Below are 24,681 nucleotides of genomic sequence, written 5' to 3'. Positions count from 1 at the left end.
CCATTATTTGAATTATTTACCTACATAGAGTTAAAAAAAATTCATAAGTTAGCACAACTTATGAATCAATTTTTATACATTCACTACATATATATATATATATATATATACACTTACAAACTGTTTATATATATATACACACACACTTACAAACTGTTTGAACCACGTATCAAATCTCGTATATACAGCATCATAGCCAAATTGACCCACGAAGTGACTGTGACATATCAAATATTTTTAGTAGTTGCATCAATATGTAGTCACAGTAAATTTTACATTTTGATAACTAATAAATCAATACTTACTTGAGAAATGGTACAACTTCGGGACAATTTAGCAACACATTAAGTGTAGCTCACTTGTACTCCATATCACTCAAACTTCTCTTTCTAACATCCTTAGAACATCGGCCTGGTTGATTGAATATGGACATTGATGGATATAATGGATCATTCACACATTCGACTGTGTGCCTATTGGGCCTATTCCTAGAACATGGCACGTTACTCTCAAAATAATAAGAACAAAAATGTGCAGTTTCCTTTGCAAGATAGGCTTCGCATATAGATCCTTCAATCTTATTCCTCTGCTTAACAAATTGTTTGCATTTGCCAATTGTTCTACATAATCTCATGTTAGCCAAGAACATTCAAATAAAATAGAATATTACATCAAACTTATAATATTACCTCTCAAAGGGATACATCCATCTGCATTGAACAGGCCCTCCAAGTCGTGCCTCGTGTACAATATGTATTGGAAGGTGTTCCATCACATCAAAGAAACCACATGAGAATATTTTTTCCATCTTACTAGAAATTACACGGATGTTCTGGTCCATCCGAAGTAGGTTTTCTTCCCTTAATGTGGTAGAACACAAGTCTTTGAAAAACAAACTAATCTCTGTGATGGATTTTCAGATTCTTTCAGGCAAACCATAAAATGCAATAGGCACTAATGTCTCCATGAAAACATGGCAGTCATGACTTTTCAAATGGCTCAACTTCCCTACCTCCATATCTACTTTTTTTCCAAGATTCGACGCATAACCCTCAGGCATCTTCAATTTCGTAACCCAATCACAAAATTATCGTCTTTCCTCCAAAGTGAATGTGTAACTTGCTTTGGGCTTGAACACCTTACCATTGTTTACTGTCTGCAAGTATAATTCAGGCCGCCTGCAATATTCTTGTAAGTCCATTCTAGCCTTCGGGTTATCTTTTGTCTTACCTTTAACATCCATCACTGTGTTGAACAAATTATCAAAATAATTCTTCTCAATATGCATGACATCAAGGTTGTGTCGGAGAAGATTATCCTTCCAATAAGGCAACTCCCAAAATATACTCTGTTTCGTCCAATTATGATTAACACCATATCCGGGGAATCTATAAGGTGGAGCCTCAGTAACTTTACTGAAGTTCTGGACCCTCTCCCAAATTTCCTCACCTGAAAGTATCGGAGGTGGAGAATCATATTCCACTTTATTCTTTTTGAATGCATTTTTCATCCTTCTAAACTCATGATCATCAGGCAAGAATTGACGGTGACAATCAAACCATGATTGCTTTCGGCCATGTTTCAAAGTGAACGCTTTACTATTTTCCATGCAGTAAGGACAAGCTAGCTTCCCAGCAGTCATCCACCCAGACAACATTCCATACGCAGGAAAATCATTAATAGTCCATATTAAATTGGCACGCAAATTAAAATTCTGCTTGGTTGATATGTCATATGTTTCAACACCATCATACCACAATTGTTTTAGCTCATCAATCAAAGGTTGCAAATATACATCAATCAAACTTTTCGGATTACGTGGACCGGGGATAATACAATTTAAGAATATATATGGACTAGTCATACACAACTCAGGTGGTAGATTATAAGGTGTAAGAAAGACAGACCAACATGAATATGGTGTCACAGATATAGAAAAAGGCATGAAGCCATCCGCACACAGACCTAACCGAATGTTCCTTGGTTCACTAGCAAAATCTGGATATGTCCTATCAAAGTGCTTCCAAGCTTCTCCATCTGAAGGATGACACATAACACCAGGTGGTCTTCTATTTTCAAAGTTCCATCTCATATGAGGAGCAGAACTCATCAACGCATATAACCTTTTTAACCTAGGTATAAGAGGTAAATAATGCATCGCCTTGACAGCGACCATATTCCCGCTGGAAAGCCTCTTGAAACGAGGCTTTTCGCAAAATTTACAACTGTCTAAAGTTGCATCATCTTTATAATATAACATGCAACCATCTTCACAACAATCAATTCTCATTGACGAAAGTCCTAACTTAGAAACCAATCTCTTCGCCTTATAGAAATCACCAGGTAAGTTGATATTAGGGTCAACTAGTTCACTCATAAGGTCAATGAAAGAGTCCATGGCTGCTTGAGAAATATTCCAATTAGATTTGATACTTAGTAATCTAACTGCAACAGACAGCTCAGAGTGCGGACTTCCTTCACGTAGTGGACGACTAGCTTCCTCTAACTGTTCATAAAAATATTTTGCGTCATCATTAGGAGTTTGTTCGACATTTTCATTGGGCTCACCCCCAAAAGCATCCGCAACGATATCCTGAATTCTAGCATCAAGATTTGTATTCTCCACCGACCTACTACTTTCACCAACAACCATGTTATGAAATATCCCACGGCTACCATCGATCTCTCCATGATTAGTCCACACAAAGTAATTCTCTATAAACCCCTTTCTATAAAGATGAAGCTTAACTTCCTCCGATTTTTTAAACTTCATACAATCGCACCTGACACAAGGGCACCTAATTACTCCTTCACTTTGGTATGGTGGAAGTGAAATTGCATGTCTAATAAAGTCATCAACCCCTTATACAAAATCCTCCCGCAATCCCCGCCGATTAGGATAATTTCTATTGTACATCCAAGTACGATGTTCCATCTATACAAATAAAACAAGAACAAATTAATTTATTCTACAATTATAAATTAATTATATCTTTTTTAGTTAATTCAAGATAATTACTTTTTCCTAATTACACCAATTTATATCCTAAAATTTCAATTCAGATCCAAAAGGTCCAATTCATATCTTAAAAGTTCAATTCATATCCTAAAAGTTCAATTCATAAGAACAAATCCTAAAAACTAAAATTTCAATTCATATCCTACGAGTTTAAACATAAACTAACTAAACTAAAGAAATTCAACCCATACCCTAAAAGTTCGATTCACAAGAATAAATTAATTTATTCTAAAATAATAAATTAATTATATCTTTTTTAGTTAATTCAAGATAATTATTTTTTCCTAATTACACCAATTTATATCCTAAAAGTTCAATTCATATCCAAAAGGTCCAATTCATATCTTAAAAGTTCAATTCATATCCTAAAAGTTCAATTCACAAGAACAAATCCTAAAAACTAAAATTTTAATTCATATCCTACAAGTTTAAACATAAACTAACTAAACTAAAGAAATTCAACCCATACCCTAAAAGTTCGATTCACAAGAACAAATTAATTTATTCTATAATTATAAATTAATTATATCTTTTTTTAGTTAATTCAAAATAATTATTTTTTCCTAATTAAACCAATTTATATCCTAAAAGTTCAATTCATATCCAAAAGGTCCAATTCATATCTTAAAAGTTCAATTCATATCCTAAAAGTTCAATTCACAAAAACAAATCCTAAAAACTAAAATTTCAATTCATATCCTACGAGTTTAAACATAAACTAACTAAACTAAAGAAATTCAACCCATACCCTAAACTAAACTAATTCATAACTAATTGACTAATTAACAAAACTAATTAGTTAATAAAACTAATTAACAAAACTAATTAAAACAAGACCTAAACCCTAATCCTCAATAAAATGCAATGTTCAAATAATTGAAACACTAATCAATTGAAACTAATTCATAACTAATTTACAAAACCTAGAAATAATAAATAAATGGGTTGTAATTCAAACCTAGAATTTTTAGGAGATGGAGAAGGAGAGGGGCGGCAGTGTCAGTGGAAGCGGCGACGGCGAGGGCTGGGAGAAGGAGAGGGGAAGTTTTGAGTGAAGAGGGGAAAATTTCAGAGAAATGGGAGTTTCCCCTGTTTTTCAATTCTCTGATTTCAGAATTACCGACCAAAGTTGGTCGGTAATTTTGGTCGGTACATTAAGTGTTGACCGTTTGATCAAAAACCGACCAACTTTGGTCAGTTTTTTTAAAAAAACACAATTAAATTCTTTTTTTTTGTGTGTTTTTTTTTAAAAAAATATTATAAACTATAAAAAATATTATAAACTACAAGCATTTATTTTATTTAACTATGCAATTATTATAAATAATTATAAACTATAAGCATAATCTTTATAAATAATTATATTAACTATTTAATTTTAATAAATTATAATAGCATCTATCTAAGTAAATTTTCTAAGTTATAATTAAGTATGTGAGTAATTTCTCTCACACACACATACACTATATTGTAATTGATGCTAATAACTTCTTTTTTCATTCGTTCATCACTAATAATGCATGACATAGATTAATCGATATATAGGTCGAGACGTTTTGATGAATCATCGATTAATATTCATCGATACATCTAAGTAAGTTATAAGTCGATGAATCAATTTACAAATAGATATATTTGATGATAAAGTATATATACTAATTAGTATCTTCCCAAGTCTATCCCTAAAAGAACCCGACCCTGTGGTCCTAGCGCTTCGTGTTCTTATATATATATATATATACACATACAAACACACTTCACTGTAATACTTTAACTATATATATAGCTTGTTATAGTATATGTTAGTGTGTATATATATAGCTTGTTAAAGTTTGACCATGTTTGACCTATTAATTTAACTCGTTTACTTAATACTAATATCTTCTTTCGTTTATTTAATTTGTGATCCATATATATATATATATATATATATATATATATATATATATATATATATATAGAGAGAGAGAGAGAGAGAGAGAGAGAGAGAGAGAGAGAGAGAAGTTTGACCATGTTTGACCTATTAATTTAACTCGTTTACTTAATACTAATATCTTCTTTCGTTTATTTAATTTGTGATCCATATATATATATATATATATAATATATATATATATATATATGTCAAAGATGTTTAGTATTAATTCTTTTATTTTTCATTCATTCATCACTAATAATGCATGGCATAGCTAGATTAATCGATATAAGTCGAGACGTTTTGTTTTTACTATTAGTCGATATAGGTCAAACGTTTTGTTTTTAATATTCATCGATGCATCTAAGTAAGTTATAAGTCGATGAATCAATTTACAAATAGCATGTTATATATAGTATATGTTAGTGTATTCATTATTTGTATTACAAAAGTGTTAACGAATTACATTTATATTATTTAGATAGTAAATATAAAAGTAATTCGAAAGTTTGATCATTGTTGACGTAATAACCGACCAACTTTGGTCGGTTATTTTGCAAAAAATAACAATTACCGACCAAAGTTGGTCGGTAAATGCTTCCCCTACATTAACCGACCAACGTTGGTCGGTAATTTTAAATATAAATTCTTAAATATTATAAAATATTTTAAATAATAAAATAATTATTAAAATTTAAAAAATTGGATCCAGATTACCGACCAACGTTGGTCGGTAATCCAAAATTTTCTTGTCTGACCAGCTGGGTCAATTCGTTGACCAATTTACCGACCAACGTTGGTCGGTATTTAGTTTTAAAAAAATGTAAAAAAAATTTCCCCCAATTTCCGTCCAACCTGGACGGTTTTTGGTCGCTTTTTTTGACCGATCAATGTTGGTCGGAAATTGTTGGTCGGTTTTTAGCAGATTTTTAGTAGTGCTTGCTCTCGAAACTACTATTTCTGCTATTTCATCTTCATCTCAAGGCTAACTATTGCATATTTCTTCAATTCTTGTATTATTTCAGGATCAAATTAATTTTTATATCTAGAAACCACGTATAAATCAACTGTGTCATTTTATGGGTAAACAAAAGCTCAAGATATATCCTCACAAAATCAGAATGACAATATACCCTCTAATACATACATTCTAAATTTGCCAAATCTGGCTACTCTCTCTCTCCCTCCAATCTTTTTCCAAGTCAAGAAAGATGGGTTCTCCGGCAAGACTGAGAAGGGCCAGTAGTAGAGAATATTAGACAAAGAGTAAGCTAAAACCAACACTATACCAACCTTCACTTTGCCTCACTTTGGAATTAGACGCCTATTTACAAGCCTTCTTGACATGTTTACTTCATTCATCATATGTTTCCAGCTAGTTCCAGCCATATTCTTGAACTGATTTAAGGTTGTCTCCGACGTTGATGTAGTGAATCGTCGATTATTGTTGCTCGGCGTTTGTGTTTGTAAGCTTTGCTTTCTTGTTCGAGATTTAAAAGTGATGCCTTTGGTTCTTGTATATATAGAGCTGAGTTGTTGGAAATGCCACTTGTTTTGGAAATATTTACGTAAAGACATGGTTAGAGTTATGCTGTTGACTTTTTTGACGATGTTGACCTTATTATTAATAGCGAAAACAAAATTTTTACTGAGGGGATAAAAGCAAACACGCGAAGAAGTTAATGGAATTCAACATCTAATATATATACATAACAAAAATTATCCTTGTATATATACATAATTTTAGGCGAAGTAAATTTCGGCTGAACCGTTTCCGCCCGCCTAGCTCTGCCCTACTTATCTCATTCACATAATTGTTTTGGTTTCTCACATCGCTTTGAAGCTACGGCTAATTCAGATCCATAAGGTCTATTAAAAGAAAAAAGATTCCATGATTTCTTTTATTTCCTGAGCTAAAATCCGAGACTTTCACATAGTTTTGTTTTGTTTTTATGTGATTTTGTGCTCACATACAACAAATTATATGAGAGAAAAGTATCATAACCAAAATCTCAAGTAATTGTATCCTCTTCCATTACATAATTCACATTCCTCAAAGTTTGTCTACATTTGTTAGGTTTAAGCTTGTTATAACTTAAAATAGAGTGAATGAGAAATTGTGGGGAAAATGAAACTTTTAAATTTTTCTCTTTGATAAAGGAACATTGTCCTATATTGGAGGAGGAAAAGAGTTTTGATAGGTATATATACAATTGCATTTCGTCGTCGTCACTCGGCTCGGCTCGACTTCAGCTTCGTCTGATTGATTGATTAATTTTTTGGACCAAATTTATTTAGTAATATTAAGATTAATGAAATATTATTTTAATCCAAATTGGCCATTTTTGTAACTGTAATTTATTTTTTCTCCATTTTGAATTTCCCGTTAGAATTTAAATTTAGCTGTTTAGGTAAATAGCCATTTTATAAAACAACCATTTTGAGTTGCAGCCTTTACATGAAGAGTTGCAACTCTTTTGTATTACCTAACATTTTGGTTATAAATACATGATCTTTCCCACAAATTTTCGTTACGAAAATTCTAATTTCTCCTTCTTCCTTCTACATTATTTTTAACAGAGAGAAAGCAGTAACAGTGATTTGCTACAGATCTTGGAGTTCGTTGGTCACTGGGGTTTGAAGTACCGCTACACCAGTGAGGGTACTCGGTTAAATATTGGGAGGAAATAATCCTAAACCTCGGGTACTAGGAGGGTATTAAGTTCCTTAAAAGAATACTGTGAATTTAGTGGGCTCGAATTAATTTTTGTTTCTGTTTCAACTAAAAGGAAAAAACCTTCTCAAATTTAAATATATTTATCTTTTTCTTTGGGAACATATTATTTAAAAAAATAAATCTTTGGCATTATGTTATGTCTACCTTCTTATTTTCTCCTTCGCTGGCGAGAAACTGAAAGAACTGCGATAGAATGGAAATGTTTCCATAGTTGTGCAAAAGATAATTAATTAGTAATTTGATAAAATGATAACTAATCTGTAATGACCCGATCGGTCGTTTTGAGCTCTAGCGTATCGTTCGGCGGTTTGAAAACTTGGGTAGCTTCACATTATGTATTATGACTTGCACGCATAGTCGGAATTGAATTTTAGGAAGTTCGGGAGTTGTTTCGGAAGGGAAATTCTAAATTCGAAAGCTTTAAGTTGGAATAGTTGACTAAGATTTGACTTTTGAGTAAACGACCTCGGAATCGGGATTTGAAGGTTCCAATAAGTTCGTATGATGATTTCGGATTTGGGCGTATATTTGGGTTGAGTATCGGGTGGTCCGGGAGTATTTCGGCGCTTATTATGGACAATTGGCATTTTGAAAGTTTAACAATTTCTTAAGTTTGACTTGAAGTGGCTTTTGATGTTAGCGATGTTCGTTTGGGATTTCGAGCCTTGGAATAGGTTCGTATTATGATTTATGACTTGTGCATAAAATTTGGCATCATTCCGGGATGTTTAAGCATAATTCGGACGTGATCAATGAAGTTTGAATGTTTGAAAGTTTAAGGAAGGTTTCGATCGTCGATTCGTAGATTTGATATTGTTTGGTGTGATTTGAGGTCTCGAGCAGCTTCGTGTTATATTTTGGGACTGGTTGGTATGATTGGACGGGGTACTGGGGGCCTCGGGTGTGTTTCGGGATGGTTTCAGGTCATTTCTCCATGTTTTGTTGTTTTTGGTTCTGGTGTTGTTCATCGCGAACGTGTAGTGGTTATCGAGTTCGTAAAGAAGGATCATGGCTGGTGGATTTTCGTGCTTCGCCTTCGCGACTGTGGTCATGCATTCGCGAAAGTTTGGGGAGCAAGGCTCCGCGTTTGCGATTCGATGTTCGCGATGAAGAAGATGGCCTAGCTACTAACTTGGTCTTCGCGTTCGCAAAAGAGCAGACGCGTTTGCGATGGGCAGGATGGTAAAGCTTCGCGTTCGCGTGCCCTTTCTCGCGTTCGCGTAGAGGAGTTTGGGAGCTCAAGCTGGATGTGCTTCGTGAACGCTTGGGATTTTTCGCATTCCCGATGAAGGTCGTCTCGGCAGTGTATAAAATTACAAAAATAGATTTTAGCTCATTTTATCTCAAAGCTTCCATGGTAGCCGAGCTTGGGGTGATTTTGAAGGAGTTTTTTTATCATCTATCACTAGGTAAGTGACTTTTACATATCGTAAGTTAAATACATGAACAATACATGGATTTTACATGGATTTGAACATGAAAAATTAGTGAAAATTGTGAGATTTTGAAGAAAACCTAGAATTTATATTTTGGATTTTTACCATGAAATTAGACATGGGATTAGGGATAAATTACATATTTGAGTTCGTGGTGTCATGGGTAATGTTCATCTTCGAAAAGTTTTGGAATCCGGGCACGTGGGTATGGGGGTTGACTTTATTGACTTTTCAAGCGAAGTTGGGAATCATTATAAATTGTTAAATTGTAAGCATTGGAGTATATTTTGATTGTTTTGCATGTTGTTTGACTAGTTTAGGAACGTTTGGCTTTGCGTTGAGGTGTAAGAGAGGTGTTGAAGTCGGTAATGGAACTTCGGAGCAAGGTAAGTCTCATGTCTAACCTTTTGAGGGGAAAACTACCTCCTAGGTGATGTAATTGTTATATGCTACTAGTTGTGGGTGCTACGTACGCACGAGATTACGAGGGTCCGTACGTAGCTACAACATGTTTATATCCGGGTAGACTTAAGATCTTATCATGTAATATTTGAACTCATTTTGCTGGCTTAATTAATTGAAGTTATAAATAAAATTGATTTAGAAATAAATATATGTATACTAGGACAAGCTTTAACACTTTACATTTATATATTAGGCCGGGCCTTATCACCCTGAGTTGTTGGCAAGTTATTTGAGAAATGGTAAAGGTTATATTCACTTTATGCTCATGTACTATATTATAAGCACGTGTCTCGTAATTCGACAAGTTCCTTCCTTTCTTGTGGAGCGGGCTGAACGCCTCAACAGTGTAATAGATGAATCCATGGTTCATGCTAGTCGACCCTCGGCTGTGTACACATTATTCTGAATCGGGCCATATGACCTCGGCATAATCGTGCGTTATATCGCTAGCAGTCCGAATATTCACGAGATTATCCTTCTAATGATGCCTGAAATTTTACATGATATACCTTATCCGTTTGATACTGAGATTTGATACATCTGAGCTATTGAGATAGAATACAAGACTGGGAAATTTATATCTTTAAGAGAAATTTATATCTTTAAGAGAAATTTATGGAAGATTATGTAACTTACCGTTTTACCCCATCATTGTTGTTGTGCTTCATATCTGCTTATGATTTATCATATTGCTTTATTGAACCTCTAGCAAGTGTCAATGTCGACCCCTCGTCACTACTTCTCTGGGGTTAGGATAGATACTTACTGGGTATGCATTGAGTTTTGTAATCATGCTGCACTTCTGCACTAAATGTACAAGATCTGGCATGTTCATTTGGTGGTCATCTGGGCGCGTAGGCGCAACTGTTGAGGAGCCCACGGAGTGTTGAGCTGCATTCCAGGCTATGTATCGCACCCCACGGAGTCTCCTTCATAATACTTTTTTTGTCCTGTCTTATTTACATTCTAGACATATATTGTATTATTACTGTACTCCTTAGTGAATGCTCATGCACTTGTGGCACCGGATTTTAGAGATATTCTAGTTGATGCTCACGTATTCGCATATTATTATCACCTTTAATTTTTATGCATTATTAATTATGTATGTACCCATGATTTTAAAGGTGTAAATTTCCTTACTTAATAAAAAATATTATGATTTCGAAAGTAATAAAATGAACAATTAACGTGATAGCTCACCTTTGGCTTGCCTAAAGGCGACGTTGGGTGCCATCACGGCCTATAGTGGATTTTGGGTCGTGACAGCTAAGCTCGCATTCATGTCTAGTGGTTAATGACAATATCAATTCTTCCCAATCATGCGAATCGGTACAGAGATGTCTGTACATATATCCGAGAGGCTACAAGGCTATTAGGAGCACTTCCCTTCTTAATTCCTCTTCATGCGATCTGATTCCATTGAGGATTATGCCTTCATTTCCTTCCTACTCAATCTTATGTGATGCGGAGCACTTGTTATCAATTGGGCATCGAGTAGTTGTAGTGGAACTACAGACGTGGTGCGGGATGTTTCTCCCTGCGTATTTGGGTAGGCTATTATCGTCGCCTTGCGGAATGGTGTTTTGTCGTTTCAGCCCAGTATATGTATTTCCTATGGTTTCGAGGCTATGCGCAGATTATTATGATATTCATACGTTGTTATCCCATAGTATTGGTGTAATGGTAGGGTGCTTGTTTATGTGTCGAGGCAGTGAATAACTCGAAAGGAGGATTTCTCAATGCATGATTTAGAGGTTCGACATTTAATTCCAGCGGAGAAACGGCAATCGAACTATGGATGTTCAGACTTTGGTTGATGGAGTAACGAGACTTGATATTTTCGAGCGTGGTGGAATTCTCATTTGTGATGTGGTGTCTTCATCCTTGTTTGAACACATTAAGGTTCGCCGGTGTTATGGTCTTCTTTGATTTGCCTTCGGGACAGGGTGTTGTGAAATGGTGCCTGAGAAGTAGTTGTGTAACGACCCGACTTATCGTTTTAAGAATTAACGCCCCGCTTAGTGACTTAAGGTCTCGAGCAACTTCGTAATAAGTATTATGACCCGCGGGTGTAGTCGAGTTTGATTTTCGGAGGATTCGGAATTTAATTAAAAGAACAATTCTTATTTAAGAAGCTTAAAAGAAAATAGTTGACCGGGGAGTTGACTTTTTGATCATGGGGCCGGAATCCGATTCTGAAAATTTGAATGCCTACATTATGTCATTTACTTGTGTGTAAAATTTAAAGTCATTCCGGATTGATTTGATACGTTTTGGCGCAAAACATAAAAGTTGGGAGATTCGAAAACTCATAATTTGATTCGACGGGTGATTCGTAATTTTGACATTGTTTGACGAGATTTGAAGCCTCCACTAAGTTTGTATTGTAATTTGGGACGTGTTGGTATATTTGGTTGAGGTCCCAAGGGGCTTGGGTGTATTCTTGGATCATTGGTTGAGAGATTAGTAAAGTTAAGAAATTTAGGAGTTTGGCCATGGTCAATATCAGGTCAAGACGACCTCTTTTCAGTATTTTGAGTACACGAGCAGGTCTGTAGCGTGTGTTATGATTGAAATTCATATATGGTTTGTGTCCGGAAGGTTCCATATGAGTTTCAGGGTGAGTTTTGAGCGGGTCCGGGCATTTCGGCACTCTGATACTGTTCTGGCACTTTTGGGGGTGCAGACCGCACACTTTTGGGTGCTGAGGCAAAGTAGAGGTGCGGACCGCAGCAGAAAAGTGTGGACCTCAGAGGAGGGACGCAGACCGCACAATTCTGTCTGCGGTTGCACTCCAGGGAGTTCTGCAGATTCGCCGATCCGACTTGGGAAGGTTATATATTTTGATCTACAAAGAATTTTGAGATGATTCAAATACGAAAGTTGTAGCCCTTCGTGTCTAGTTTCCAGAAAGGTTTCGATATCATAATTCGGACATCTATAGAGAATATTATGGCCAATTCATCGAAGCCTGGTAGAGGAGAAGGCTGTGACGTGCGGCCGCACCATTTTTATGCGACCACAGGATCTGGGGATGTACGGCCGCGCCATTTTTGTGCGAACCGCACATTGTAAGTTCAGAGGATGTACTATATATCTGAGGTTTAGGTTATTATTTCATTTTTGGACTTTGGGAGCTCGGTTTGAGATGCTTTTTCGTGGATTTTTCAAGAAATTCATCGGGGTAAGTGATTCTAACTCGGATTTGGTTAATATACATGAATATATCACTGATTTCATCATTTAATTAGTACTTTGAGATGAAAATTTGGGAAAAATTGTAGAAACTTCATAAACCACAAATTTAAGATTTGGGGGTCGAATTGTTATTGGAATTCGATAAAATTGGTATGGTTGAACTCGTATCGGAATGGGTGTTCGGATTTCACGAATATTATGTCGGGGTTCCGAGGGGCGAGCCCCGCATTAACTTTTGTTGACTTTTTAAAATAAATTTTTAAGTCGATGTATTATTATCCGGAATTGCATTCCATGAATTTTAATGAAGTTATACAATTAATTTGGATATATTTGAGTTGTCCGGAGGTCAATTCAAGCAAGGAGGCTATTTTGGAATATCGGTGTAACTTCAAAAAAAGGTAAGTGTCTTGCTTAACCTCGAGTGGGTGAACTATCCCTTAGGCATCGAGTCTTATGTGCCAATTGTGAAATGTGAAAAGCTGTGTACGCGAGGTGATGAGTACGTACTCGGCTTATATGTGCAATATTTATTGAGTTAAAGTCTTGAGCATATTGTGTAGTAGATTGGATAATTGTTGGCATATATTTAATCATTTATTTGTCGTGACTAAATCCTTGTTGTTGAATCTGTTATTATATGACAATTTGATGTGATTGTTACTTGATTATTTATGAAATTCTGTGAATTTGCTGGTTTGATAATTATTGAAATTTAATTTCATTTTGGATTTTTCCCTATGCAAATAATTAATTAAATGAGCTTAAGAAGAGGTGTTTATATAATTATTGAAAATTTAGATTTAATGAAGACTTTGCTTTATGTTGAGTAATTTCTATCTCTATTAATTGTTTTTGGGTATTGTACACATTGTATGAAGTCTTCGGCTATTTGTTGTGAAATTAATTGACTTGGTTGTATCTTTGAAATTTTGGTTGTAGCCATTGGGCAAATTGTGATATGAATTGATTTTGTTATGTTGCCGTGATAATTTCCCGTGTAAATTATTGTGTTGTGTTAATTATTATTTTGAAGATATAAGGGTGGCATTTCACCATTGATATTATGTGGGTATAAGGGTGGCATTTCACTGTGGTTGTATTTGTTGGAATATTGTCTGGGGCGGAGCGATAAGGGTGGCTATTGATATTGTCTGGGCGGAGTGATAAGGGTGGCTATAGGTGTGATACGGGCGGCAATAGGATCGATAAGGGTGGCTATTATCAGGGACGAGAGGTGATGATGTGGAGTTGTGGTGTTGGTGATTTTTATGTGATGTTGTGGTTTTCTTGTGTTTAGTTTTATACCTTGTGTAATTTGTCTTGTTGATGGTAAATTGATAACAATCTGATTTATGTTGAAATTGAGAGTCTGTGGCTATTGCTAGGTGTTTATAAAATAAAATGTGGGCACGAGGTGCCGTGAATTGTGATATGAAATGGGGATATTGGCACGTGAATTGTCCGTGCAGTTGTGATATGCAATATGGGCACGAGGTGCTGTGATTAACGATAATAATATTGGCACATGAACTGTCCATGCTACTATGATATGAAAAGTGGGCACGAGGTGCCGGGAAAATATGATGATTTAATTAAGGGCACAAAGTGCCATGGAAATATATGAAAATGGACTGTGGCCCGTATTTTTAAGATTTTGACCTGAGGTGTCACATGGTGACTTCTAAATTGAAAAGATTATATATTCAAAACATTTATTTGGAAGGATTTTTACTTAGAAAGTATTATATGAAAGAATTATATTTGAAAAGATTTATTGAAAGAATTATATTTGAAAAATAATTATTTGAGAAAATTATATTTGAAAGAGAGTTATTTGGAAGAATTATATGACAGAAAGAATTTTATTTGAAGGACTTGATTTAATTGGGTGTAATTGTAATTATTATTTGTTGAGTGATATTAATGGTATTCTTGTTGTCTGGTGTGTATATCACTTAATACTTACTGAGTACCGACCGTAGTGTACTCATACTACACTTTTACATATTTTTGTGCAGAGCCAGGTATTGAAGATAACGGACTTGAGCAGAGTTAAAGCGGGATCGTAAGGATTCAAGGTAGAGCTGCTTGGTCGTCGCAGTCCCTTAGAGTCTTTTCATTTCATTGTACTATTAATTTTTAATCAAACAGTATTGTATATTCGGTCCTTATGAACATTCTATGTATTCAGTTAGAGTTCGTGACTCAGTACTACCAGTCTTGGGAGGTTGTATATTCATATTTATTCTGCTGCTAGTTTTGGTTACTTATTTAATTAAAAAAAAAAGGCTTCAAAATGTAATAGAAATTGGCTTACCTAGTCTTAGAGACTAGGTGCCATCACGACGCATGTGGTGGGATTTTGGGTCGTGACAAGTTGGTATCAGAGCTCTAGGTTCATAGGTTCTACGAGTCACGAACGAGTCTAGTAGAGTCTTGCGGATCGGTACGGAGACGTCTGTACTTATCTTTGAGAGGCTACAGAACTGTTAGCAAATTTTTACTTCTTTTATTCATGTCGTGCGAATTTATTGATTGTAGAATTTGAGCCTTTGTATCTCTATTCTCTCACAGATGGTGAGGACACGTGCTAACGGGTTAGCTGAGCAGGCATTCGCACATACTGCTAGGGCTGCAAGAGGCCGGGTCTGAGGCAGAGGTCGAGGAAGGGCACGTGTCGCGACTGGAGCACCTGTCAGAGAAATAGTTGAGGAGCCACCAGTAGCTCCAGTTGGGGGACAGGTACCATAAGCACCTGTTGTTACCCCCGCACTTCAGGAGTCTTTGGCACTGTTCCTGAGTATGTTTGGTACATTAACCCAGGCGGGAGTGATTTATGTTGCACCAAATATTCCGCAGATTGGGGGAGTAGCCCCGACTCATACCACAACTCCAGAGCAGCAAGTTCACGTTGGTCAGGTTCCAGGTGTAGCACCGGTACAACCTGTTATTCCGGGTCGGCCTGAGGTCAGGTCAGAGGCATCAGAAGAGGAACAAAAGACACTTGAAAAGTTTAAGAAATATGATCCACCTACTTTCAGTGGCACAACTAGGATGTCCAAGGATTTCTGGAAAATTATCACCGTATTCTCCGCACCATAGGTATTGTGGAGGTGAGCGTAGTTGCCTTTACTACATTTCAACTATCAGGCACAGCGTATCGGTGGTGGCAAATCTATGAAGAAGGTAGACTAGCCGATGCAACACCACTAATTTGGGCTCAATTATCAGAAATGTTCTCGAAAGAATTTGTTCCCCAGACTCTCCGAGATGCGTGGCGCATAGAGTTTGAACGGTTGTGTTAGGGCACTATGAAAGTGTCAGAATATGCTATTAGATTCAGTGAGTTAGCCCGTCATGCACCTATCTTAATTCCTATAATCAGAGAATGGGTCCGTAGATTCATTGAGGGGCTCGATTATGATATTAAAATATGCATGGCTCGAGAGTTGCAAACGGATACTCCATTTCAACAAGTAGTGGAGATTGCAAGGAAGATTGAGGGTGTTTTAGGCGAGGAAAGAGAATCTAAGGAGGCCAAAAGTCTCGAAGATCTAGAGGGTTCAGTGGATATTACTCTTCAGCTAGGACCCATTATAGCAGAGGCTCGAGTAGTCGGCCAGCTCAGTCCGCATATCAGATTACTCGGAGTGCTCCAGTAAGTTCTTACAATGCACCACCGGCACGGGATTCCTATAATGGTTATTCCAATTATCCGGTACAGACTCAGTATGAGCAACCACGACCTCAGAGGGGTTGTTGTGAGTGTGGTGACAAAAAGCATATTATGAGAGATTGTCCCAGACTTGGGAGGGGTGGATTTTATCAAAACACTCAGGCATGGACCTCAATGCAGTTACTACTCCACGTACACAATCAGTTAGGGGTGGAGGACAGACGGGTATAGGGCACCTAAGAGGTAGAGACTCGACCCGTTGATATAATCGCTATGATTTGGATGAGGCCAATACACCAGATGGTGACGTTACAGGTACGATCCTGATTTTTCTTATAAAAGAATATTTTTCCCTTAATTTGATTTGGTTTTGAATATTAAGGTGAGTCATCCTATTATGCTCTGCTTATGGGTGAGCTTTGTAAATTGTGAACCGCTTATATGTTTATCCCTATTGGGAGATTTAAAGATGTGAACATGTGTCTGTTATTTTATTTTTGTACACCATTGAGGGCTATAAGTCCAAAAGTAATTTTTTTTATTCATTACAATGGGTTTAATGTGTTTTAGAATAATTGATTCCAATTTTTATGAATTATATGCTCTAGTAGTATGAGGGTTCATTATGTGTTATGAAAAAAAAACTGTTTACGAAATTTATTGAAAATAAGAAAGAAAGAAAATTGAAAATTTCAGTTGGCACAATGTGCAAAATACTTGTGATACGGAGTTGAGGACGAGATCCTTGCATTTATTCTTATATGATGTGAAATATTTAAACCGGGATACAAGCCGCGTTGGAAGTTATATAAGGACGAGATCCTTGTGGTGAAATATTTATGAGTTTAAATTTTCCCTTTGTGAAGTTAAATTTGTACTATGGTACCAATATGGAGTTATGCCTGATAGGCTTATGTGATAATTCTTTTATGTGTTTCTGTGCCATAATTGTGCTGTAATTATTGAACTTAGCCTACGAAGTGAGTGCCCAGGTGGTGTTAAATGTGACTCGTTAAGTCGGGTAAATAGTTTTGAGGTCTTCATACCTCACATTCTGTTGTCAGTGTTTTGAAAATTTGAAATGAAGTGGTGGTTAATATGAGATTTATTGATATATACGTTGTGGTATTTTGTTGGGTTGTGTATGTGTTGTTAGGAGATATTTTGGTGTTACTTTGGCAGGTGGATAGGCCCAAGTACAGGGGAGACTCTGCCGAAATTTCTGGATAATTTGGGAGTTAGTAAAATTTGGGGGATTGAGATTTGCAAAAGAAGAGATAAGTTATGTTATGTGTTTGGGGGCGAATGATCCTAAGTGGAGGAGAATGTAACACCCCGAAATAATTTCGAAGTACTTCAACACTATCAAGAAAGATGATGTGTGTATAGGCACGAGCGTCTATAGCCAGTTGAGACTAATACCGTGCGTTGATGTGAAAAATCAGGTCTTTTGAAAATGTTTGGAGTGTAAGAAATTGATTTTAAGGCTTATAAGTGTAAATAAAAGAAATAATCTCAAATGAGACGGTGTTGTCGGGCTTATCTCAAATGTGGTAACGTGGGATCAACCATGAGTATATGTGTAAAAGTAAAATCATCAATTTGGTAACCTAAGAATAATTCTAAGAACGTTCGAGGACGAACGTTTGTTTAAGAGGTGAAGAATGTAACGACCCGACTTGTAGTTTTAAGAATTAACACCTCGTTCAGTGACTTAAGGTTTCGAGCAACTTCGTAATAAGTATTATGACCCGCGGGTGTAGTCGAGTTTGATTTTCAGAGGATTCGAAATTTAATTAAAAGAACAATTCTTATTTAAGAAGCTTAAAAGAAAATAGTTGACCGAGGAGTTGACTTTTTGATCATGAAGCCGGAATTCGATTCTGAAAATTTGAATGCCCACATTATGTCATTTATGACTTGTGTGCAAAATTTGAAGTCATTCCGGATTGATTTGATACGTTTCGGCACAAAACATAGAAGTTGGGAGATTCGAAAACACATAACTCGATTCGAGGCATGATTCATAATTTTGACGTTGTTTGATGAGATTTGAAGCCTCCACTAAGTTCGTATTGTATTTTGGGACGTATGGGTATATTTGGTTGAGGTCCCGAGGGGCTTGGGTGTATTCTTGGATCATTGGTTGAGAGATTAGTAAAGTTAAGAAATTTGAAAATTTGGCCATGGTCAATATCGGGTAAAGACGACCTCTTTTCAGTGTTCTGAGTGAGCGCGCAGGTCCGTAGCGTGTTTTATGATTGAAATTCATATATGGTTTGTGTCCAGGAGGTTCCAGATGAGTTTCGGGGTGAGTTTTGAGCGAGTCCGGGCATTTCGGCACTCTGATATTGTTCTGGCACTTTTGGGGGTACGGACCACACATTTTTGGGTGCCGAGGCGAAGGAGAGGTGTGGACCACACATAAGAGTGCGGACCGCAGCAGAAAAGTGCGGACCTCAGAGGAGGGGCGCGGACTGCACAATTCTGTCCGCGGCCGCACTCTAGGGAGTTCTGCAGATTCGCCGGTCCGATTTGGAAAGCTTATATCTTTTGATCTAAATGGAATTTTGAAATGATTCAAAAACAAAAAGTGTAGCCCTTCGTGTCTAGTTTCCAGAAAGGTATTGAAATCATAATTCAGACATTTGTAGAGAATGTTATGACCAATTTACCGAAGCCTGGTAGAGGAGAAGGCTGTGAAGTGCGGCTGCACCATTTTTGTGTGACCGCAGGAGCTGGGGATGTACGGCCGCTCCATTTTTGTACGGACCGCACATTGTAAGTTCAGAGGATGTATTATATATCCGAAGTTTAGGTTATTATTTTATTTTTGGACTTTGGGAGCTCGGTTTGAGACAATTGTTCGTGGATTTTTCAAGAAATTCTTCGGGGTAAGTGATTATAACCCGAATTTAGTTAATATACATGAAGATATCTCTGATTTCATCATTTAATTAGTACTTTGAGATGTAAATTTGGAAAAAATTGTAGAAACTTCATAAATCACAAATTTAAGATTTGGAGGTCGAATTGTTATTGGAATTCGATAAAATTGGTATGGTTGAACTCGTATCGGAATGGGTGTTCGGATTTCACGAAAATTATGTCGGGTTCCGAGGGGCGGGCCCCATGTTGACTTTTATTGACTTTTTAAAATAAATTTTTAAGTCGACATATATTATCCGGAATTATTTTCGATGAATTTTAATGAAGTTCTACAATTAATTTGTATAGATTTGAGCTGTCCGGAGGTCAATTCAAGCAAGGAAGCTATTTTGGAATATCGGCGTAAATTCAAAAAAAGGTAAGTGTCTTGCTTAACCTCGAGTGGGGGAACTACCCCTTAGGCATCGAGTCTTATGTGCCAACTGTGAAATGTGAAAAGCTGTGTACGCGAGGTGACGAGTACATACTCGACTTATATGTGCAAATTTTATTGAGTTAAAGTCTTGAGCATATTGTGTAGTAAATTGGATAATTGTTGGCATATATTTAATCATCTATTTGTCGTGCCTAAATCCTTGTTGTTGAATCTGTTGTTATATGACAATTTGATGTGATTGTTACTTGATTATATATGAAATTTCGTGAATTTGCTGGTTTGATAATTATTGTAATTTAATTTTATTTTGGATTTTTTCCTATGCAAATAATTAATTAAATGAGCTTAAGAAGAGGTGTTTATATAATTATTGAAAATTTGGATTTAATGAAGACTTTGCTTTATGTTGAGTAATTTCTATCTCTATTGATTGTTTTTGGGTATTGTACACATTGTGTGGAGCATTCGGCTATTTGTTGTCAAATTAATTGACTTGGTTGTATCTTTGGAATTTTGGTTGTACCAATTGGGCAAATTGTGATATGAATTGATTTTTGTTATGTTGCCGTGATAATTTCTCGTGTAAATTGTTGTGTTGTGTTAATTATTATTTTGAAGATATAAGGGTGGCATTTCACCGTTGATATTATGTGGGTATAAGGGTGGCATTTCACTGTAGTTGTGTTTGTTGGAATATTGTCTATGGCGGAGCGATAAGGGTGGCTATGGGAGCGATAAGGGTGGCAATAGGAGCGATAAGGGTTGCTATCGATATTGTCTGGGCGGAGTGATAAGGGCGGCAATAGGAGCGATAAGGGTGGCTATTGTCAGGGACGAGAGGTGATAATGTGGAGTTGTGGTGTTGGTGATTTTTATTTGATGTTGTGGTTTTCTTGTGTTTAGTTTTATAACTTGTGTAATTTGTCTTGTTGATGGTAAATTGATAACAATCTGATTTATGTTAAAATTGAGAGTCTGTGGCTATTGCCAGGCAGTTTATAAAATGAAATGTGGGTATGAGGTGCCGTGAATTGTGATATGAAATGGGGATATTGGCACGTGAATTGTCCATGCAGTTGTGATATGAAATATAGGCACGAGGTGCTGTGATTAATGATAATAATATTGGCACTTGAACTGTCCGTGCAGCTGTGATATGAAAAGTGGGCACGAGGTGCCGGAAAAATATGATGATTTAATTAAGGGCACGAAGTGCCATGGAAATATATAAAAATGGGTTGTGACCTGTATTTTTAAGATTTTGACCTGAGGTGTCACATGGTAACTTCTAAATTGATAAGATTATATATTCAAAATATTTATTTGGAAGGATTTTCACTTAGAAAGTATTATATGAAAGAATTATATTTGAAAAGATTTATTAAAAGAATTATATTTAAAAAATAATTATTTGAGAAAATTATATTTGAAAGAGAGTTATTTGGAAAAATTATATGATAGAAAGACTTTTATTTGAAGGACTTGATTTAATTGGGTGTAATTATAATTATTATTTGTTAAGTGATATTAATGGTATTCTTGTTGTCTGGTGTGCATATCACTGGTTGTTTCATATTGCCCTTATTGTTATTTGTTTCCTATTATATTGTATATTATATTGCACAGGTTATTAGACCAGTAGGTATTTTGATTGTACCTCGTCTCTACTCCATTGAGGTTAGTCTTGATACTTACTGGGTACCGACCGTGATGTACTCATACTACACTTCTGCACATTTTTGTGCAGAACCAGGTATTGAAGATAACGGACTTGAGCAGAGTTACAGCGGGATCATAAGGATTTAAGGTAGAGCTACTTGGTTGTCTCAGTCCCTTAGAGTCTTTTCATTTCATTGTACTGTTAATTTTTAATCAAACAGTATTGTATATTCGGTCCTCGTGAACATTCTATGTATTCAGTTAGAGTTCGTGACTCAGTACTACCAGTCTTGGGAGGTTGTAAATTCAAATTTATTCCGCTGTTAGTTTTGGTTACTTATTTAATTCAAAACAATAAAGGCTTCAAAATGTAATAGAAATCGGCTTACCTAGTCTTAGAGACTAGGTGTCATAACGACGCCTGTGGTGAGATTTTGGGTCGTGACAGTTTGTTAGAGATGGCGATATGTAGCGATTTCATAATCGAATCGGTATTTCTAATGCTGATGGCTCGAGAAAGATGATCTTCGAGGAGGCTTAGAGTTGGTAGCAATTTATTAGTTCAGGTGTTACAGAGATAGATTTTGATTTGAGGCAGCATTTGGGCAGCGAAGGATGAGGAAGGACCTGGTGGGAGTTGTCTCGCAGTGGTTGAATTTCTAGCAGGTCAAGTACAAAAAGCAGAGGCTGAGAAGTTGCTTAAAGGAGATGGTTTAACCAAAGTGGGAGTGGCAGAGTAGCATATGGATTCTGTGGTAGGATAAACACATGCCTTGAGAAAAGTTTAGAGCAATTTGGGAATCATGGTGGATAGTGACTGGGTCTAGAGTTTTATTATGGAATGGTGACTATTGTGCTGAGGAAGGTTGAATATGAGGGAAAGAAGTTTTCTTGGAGTGTTTAGGGGTTTAAGAGCTTGATTATCATTATGGGATACGACCGGACTTCAAGTTTGGAATGTATTGTCGGACTTTCAGTTGATGTCAATGGGGAATGAACAGACTTGTACAGTTGGTGGACGAGCATGGGCTTAGGAGGGTTTACTGATTTCATGGAAGTTGTACCTAGTGAAGTGTCGTTGGAAGATGTCGAAATGGAATTTCACAAGTGGGTTATCTCCTATGAGGAGGTTAGCGGTTAAATGATTTTGATGAAGGTTCTACGAAGAGTTCTACTTACTACCCGGCAAAAGGTCAAATATGCGATTGTGGCTGATAATTCGGAATGTTCTTGAAAAGTTTAACAAGATACTATGGGAAATTTTGCGGGTTGACGATGCGAGATCATGGTAATTGAGAAGGAGGAATCTTTGTGGGTTCTACATTATATGATGGTAGCTTAAAGCTAAGTGGGGGAGCCTACTGTCTACGATTGGATCACGTGGTTGTCTGTTACTATGGTTTCTGATTATCGGTGCATTGGTGGATTATTTATGACTAAGAAAAGAAAACATCAGGGGTAATTCGAGCAAAGAACTTGATGAATGTGTGCTATATTTTGCCTTATCGATTCATGTGCAGGTTTTGGGAAGACTCAGAGTTTTAGCTTCTTGTGGATATGATGTACAAGGGAAAGAATTCATCGGGTTGCTTCTTTGGGAGTGTTCATGTGCTAATAGAGTGTTAGAGTTTGATTATATTCGGGACTAGGTCAGAGTGGATGACTATCAATAGTAGTTCTATGGGTTCAAGGATGTAAGCGCACTGTGTAAGGATTTTGGGTTCGTTGTGTGGCTGAAGACAGGGATTTTGCAGTAGAGTGTGAAGAATACCTGAGGAATTTTCTATGTTATCATTGGGTATGCGGGGTAGTATTGGAGGAATGGGAGAAATAGCTTCGGATTCGTGGAAGGTCTTGCAGAATGGGTGTACCGGGTGGAGATGTTATCGTGCGCATGAGGAGGGTATGAGATGGTTCATGGGTATTGAGACAATGTGGTCTCGTGATTCGGGTCACTCGGGATGAGTGCAGATTGAGTTCATTATGTTTTTGAATTGAGCTATTATTATTTCTAAGGCAAGTCAAGAGTAAATTGGAAGAAGTTGGGTCGGTTAGTAATGGTTTGAACTAGCATGATTGTGGCAATGATCAATTCCTTCTACGTGTTAAGTTATATAGGTGGTTTGTGGTTGTACATGCGGACTTGACAACCACCATGATTTGATTAATTTGGTAGGTATTTGATTCAAATGGCCTTGTTATGTATAAATGGATCCTGGAAGAGTTATGGCAGTTTAGACCACAACTTGAGGTTTGTATTTTCTGTGGTTATGGGAATTCAGTTGCGTGTTGCAATGGTTCTTCTGAAATGAGTTAAGTGAAAGGTTTCTAGCCAATGAAGTGTTTATTCTACTAGTAGTTCAGGGGTTATGATGAATTCTTGTACTCTCGTGTAGCGGCATGGTAAATGCAGCGGGCGATATGGAAATTTGGAAGTTGATGACCAAGGTCGAGGTTTGGTGTTGATAAGAATGTCACGAGCTCGGAGGAGCCGGGGAAGACTTCAGAGGTTCAGAGTAAGCTGACGTTTTCTTTAGTGTCACCTGAGAACAGTGTCATGTGTAAGAAGCTTTGCGTATTGATTTACGGATTCTTGATTTGCTTTACAGAATTAGTACGGTTGGTGGTATGGAGGTGCAGACTTTGGTACCTGGTGAGGAAGGTCGTGGAAGCGTGTCCCACGGGGAAATTTGTATAAGTGTGACATGTTAGTCACCTGATTGTTAAGGATTGAAACCAAGTATGGAGATTCTGGTACTATCGCTAATGAGAGAGTTTATGCCTGAAAGGCGCTCTAATCCTTTGGTTGTGGACTGTGGGAATTTGTTCCGAATTGGACAACTACTCGTGTGTGTCATAAATAGGGCCATTGTGGATCTTTGAAAGGTTGTTGGCCCAGTATGGTATGATCAGAATCGGCTTGAGGTCCGTTGGTGGGTCTAATGTGAATGTGTGCTCTACGTCAGGTCAGATGTGTTCATTGGGCATAATGTTTCTTACGGAGGAGTCTTCGGGCATTAGATGTTATTCCCGTCGGCAGCTATTCCATGTAATACTCTATTGTGCCCGGTGGGTTATGAGACGGCTTATTATTCGCACATGTGTTGTGATCACGTGTAGCTTGTGATGTTATATGAGCAAGATGGCTCTCGAGATGCAGGTTTATTACACCTTAGTCGTGCTTGGGTTTTTGTAGTGTATGGCACTATCCGTCTCCCCAGAATTGTATTATGCACTTGGCGTGC

This window comes from Nicotiana tabacum, chromosome 23 (genome assembly GCF_000715075.1).
Source record: "Nicotiana tabacum cultivar K326 chromosome 23, ASM71507v2, whole genome shotgun sequence".
Taxonomy (NCBI): domain Eukaryota; kingdom Viridiplantae; phylum Streptophyta; class Magnoliopsida; order Solanales; family Solanaceae; genus Nicotiana; species Nicotiana tabacum.
This window is presented reverse-complemented; position numbering follows the sequence as displayed.